The sequence below is a fragment of the Trichoplusia ni genome, chromosome 1 (assembly GCF_003590095.1).
Source record: "Trichoplusia ni isolate ovarian cell line Hi5 chromosome 1, tn1, whole genome shotgun sequence".
Lineage (NCBI taxonomy): Eukaryota > Metazoa > Arthropoda > Insecta > Lepidoptera > Noctuidae > Trichoplusia > Trichoplusia ni.
The window spans coordinates 5,368,974-5,373,237 of record NC_039478.1 but is presented as its reverse complement, the minus strand read 5'-3'; positions in this window follow the sequence as shown (position 1 = coordinate 5,373,237).

Here is a 4,264-nt window from a genome sequence, read left to right as displayed (position 1 = left end):
AGAAATATTTTTTTTGTTAAAATATTGTTCGACCTCACTGAAATAAAAAATCTAAATCTTTTTTTTTTCAAAATTCAAAATTAATTGACAAACAAAACATTCTGGTGATTTTGTAAATAGTATTTATTAGGATAAGTGATGGTAGCATTTACAGCTTAACTGCTTAGATATATTTAAATGTAAAATAATATTTATATTATATTTAAAAAATATTGTTATCAAACTTTCTAATACGTAGAACGTATATTCACATGTAATTTTAAAGTTATTTTTATTTGAAATGTATTTTTTCTCAAAATGACTTTAAAATAATATTACAGTTCTAAAATCATGACTTCTCAATATTTTGCGAACGGTTGATTTATTTGACAAAACGGTTATCCCGTATATGTTTTATTTATTTTTAATTAATTTTAGTATAAGTATAACATTCCATTTATTGCTTAAAATAATGTATATTTTGAGGGTTGTTCCTAATACCTAGAAGTATGGGTAGTAAAGAAATTAATGTTGGATATGAAATTATAGATTCACGGTTTACTATGAAATTACATAAAATAAAAAACCCAGATTTGAAACAAAAAAACCAGTTACATTTACAGTTCAATAACAATTATATACTTCCAATTTTTGTAAACATTTACAAAAATGTTTTTTTTTTACATTTATTTTAAATGATTTCATAAGTAAATCCGTAAATAATAATGGAGATGATGATTCGGTATATTTTTAATTATCATTATTAACGCTTTTTATATCCACGCACATCTAAATCGTTAACTAAGACAGCGATTATTTTTAACCTTAGTTTTATGAATCGTATACTCAAACAACACTCAACTTTAACACGCTCTTTATTACCTATCTGTCGCACCAAACAGCGTTGGAAAAACAGAGACATATAGGAAAACTTTCGAGTGTCGTTTCAGTATACGAAAATATGTTTTAGTATATTTAAATTTTGATTTAGCGATCTCAATTTTGTATCAATAAAATTATGTAATATAACATTTATAAACATTGCAAACATAAAAGTGAGCATTGAGATTCTTAAATCAATAAAGCATAAAATCCGGCAAAAATAAAATTTTACAATATTTCGACTTTTGAGCGAAATAATAGTAAATTTTTTACAAAAAATAATTTTCATTTAATTCGTTTTCAACGCTGTCTTTATACACGATATATAATATTATATATTAATTGTCATATAAGACATCAATTTAAATTGCTTGACTAATTATTATGCTTTAATAAAATTAAAATGTATCTAGATTTGGTAATTATATTCCATGTGCCAATAAATAGATGGAGTCGGCTCCGTCTTTAGCCATATTTTTGATAAAGATTTAGATGTAAAAATAATCTTTTAAATATATTTCTATGTATGTATGTATTCGATTACATTGTGTAGATCAATGGTAATAAATGATTGATTAATAAGAATTACTTGTATTTTCATTGAATTTTCCTTTAAAAACCTCAAAAAAAACCAGAGACGGGCTCAATCTGTCAATAGGCTGAAAAATAAAAGTATATAACTTACAATACAGGAAAGCGTAATCAAAATCAGAATGGTAAGCAGACATCTTTTACAAGTAAAAATTACAAGTGATAATCAACCTAATTGATTTATGGATTAATTTGCAAAACTTCTAGCAATTTATCTAGGCAAAGGCTACATTTACGAGGCAACTATCCCGGTTTTATATAACTATACTAAACAATACAAAACTCATGTTCTGTTTCTTTTCGTTTGGTCGAAGTTCAACTTTGTGTCGTAGTTTCTAAGCAGCCCGTAGGCATTTGATGTAACTTTAAATAAACGAATCAATAGGGTAACAATTTGAATTAGATCAAATTGGTGTGGACTGACACAGATAATCAGAGAAACACAGAAGCTGAGAGCTTAATTCTAAGGGCCATAGCTTATAATATGAGGCAAGAGTAAGCAAATGTTATGAAATATGAATAATGAATAATATGAATGAGTATCGACAAAGCAATGGTTCCTCGAATATCTATTACAATCTAGGTTAAGGAAAATCGATATTAAAATAATCTCAAATAAATATTTGGAACTCGGAAATTTGCAAGAGTAGACAAGTAAGAAGTGAGACCGCGAGTTGCAATGAAGTTAGTTGCGCCGCGCCGGCACTTCCCCCAAACCTAAGTAGTTACTTACGTAGCGGTGAGGGGTGGGCAAATCACAGTGCAGTTCAGTTTAATCCTGATCATCAAAAAAAAATACTAAATATATTTTGAATTTGGAAAGAACCAATTGTAAAATTAGATCAACGGTATGCAAGTTATATTTCAAAAAACAAATAAGTATGAAACTGATAAGTCTGTTACAGGAAAAATCGAAAAACCTTTGGCCAAGTCTTATTTTCGTTCATATAGTACACAAAATATGTCAACTAACTTAGGGCCGGCGACTGTATTAAGGAACGACATCTACGTTAAAAGAACTCGTTGCTCATCACCAGCGGTGTTTAATCTTAATTCGATATTATGAAATAAAAATCATGGAAAGTGATTCAACCTTCTTTACTAAACACCTATTAACATAGGAATTCGAAATATATTCATAGACATTGAGAAATTACTGATTACGAAAACAAATAAACAGCAAAATATACGAAATCTCTTTTGCCGATCGTCTACACTTGAAATATGGCAAAATATTAGAAATGGGTTAAGTTCAAGATCCACCAAAAACATAGGAAACCGTATAGTATATTGTGAAACTTCAAATCGGAATTTGTTCCATAAAAATATGATAACTAGACTTTAGAGATGGAGAGACGACATAGGTCAAGCTAAAGATACCAAACCGAGAGTACTGACATCAACAATATCATGAAACTATAGTTTGGAACAAAGTGGCGCGCATAGCATTTATAGTGCGTAAATTCCACACAAGTTACTTCGGACTCGTCTGAACAGGTTTGCGCGCGTAACGCAGTAGCGGCCAGACGGCGGGGCACCGCTTACTCATAGCTGTCTCAATGCACGATACGGATACAAGTAGATATGATACCGAACGTATAGGAGCGGATTTTGATTGACGGGGTTGTGTTGGAGGTGTAAATGAAGGAGATAGTCTGTATAAGGAATAATATGGTATAGATTTTAAAACAGATGAGGGTTATTGTTAAGGAGCGGAAAAAAGTTTCGATAGAAATTGGGGGTATGGAGTTAAACTTAAATCTATCCGCTGATGGTCTTGGTGGAGAAGACTCTTTTATAAATACACTTTTTTCGAGGTTAGATGATGGTTTTGCTCAAAAGCAGTTACCCTTTAAAAATTGGGTGATAAAGCAAGATTTAAGTTTTTTACTTAAATTGACACACCTAATTCTTGTACAGCTTTTGTAATTCGACACATTTCATATGGACGGACCAGTTACTAGGTTAAGAAAGCCTTCTAACGTTGATGATGTTAAACACAATGTAACAACAGAATCCCGATTGAGCAATACTCAACATCCGTCTAGATGAAGCATAACGTGAGTCAGCCTCTCGTTTTGCGACTCATATCGGTCATCTTAGATCGTATCTCAGGTCACCCAACGGAAGCCGAGCAAGCGAGAAAGCTGAATTTTTATATTATAACTCACAATTTGTTCCCACGGCACAGTTTTCTTTGTTTATGGGGTGAAGTTGGTCTGTTGTTGTAGTATTTGGTTCAGTAATTATTCATTTTCTTCAACGGGAAAGTCACATTGGAGAAAATTTTGCTTATGCGTAAAATGTTTTTGGGTCTACCTGGAATATACAGAAATTTTAAAACCATGGACTTCGCAGGAATTTATAAATATTTAAGTCTTCTACTTTGAAGTCATAATGGAAAGATATTAAAATAAAACTGAATATCTTTTGTACTTGAAGTATTAGTAAAATCCTTTGACGATAACATAAAAATAAGCGCCGATAAAGGAAAACATAATAAATTATAAGATACTTAATACTATTTATGTTGGGAGTAACGGAGGTGAGCACTGTGTGGTGTAGTCGTGGTGTTAGCGGTCATGGGTTCACACTTTGCCGCGATGGACTTGCATGGAACCGCCGAATTGATGAATAGGATGAAAATAATAATGAGCCTTACAGTAATTTCGATTTTGCTGAGAAAGATTCTCTAGTTCCTTCGTCCTTGGATAAAAGCATATTGGGTTTACTTTTCTTTAGAATAAATTTGGATATGGACCTAGTCCAGCGAGATACCTGTGCTATATCAGTTAAAACCTTGACCAAAACC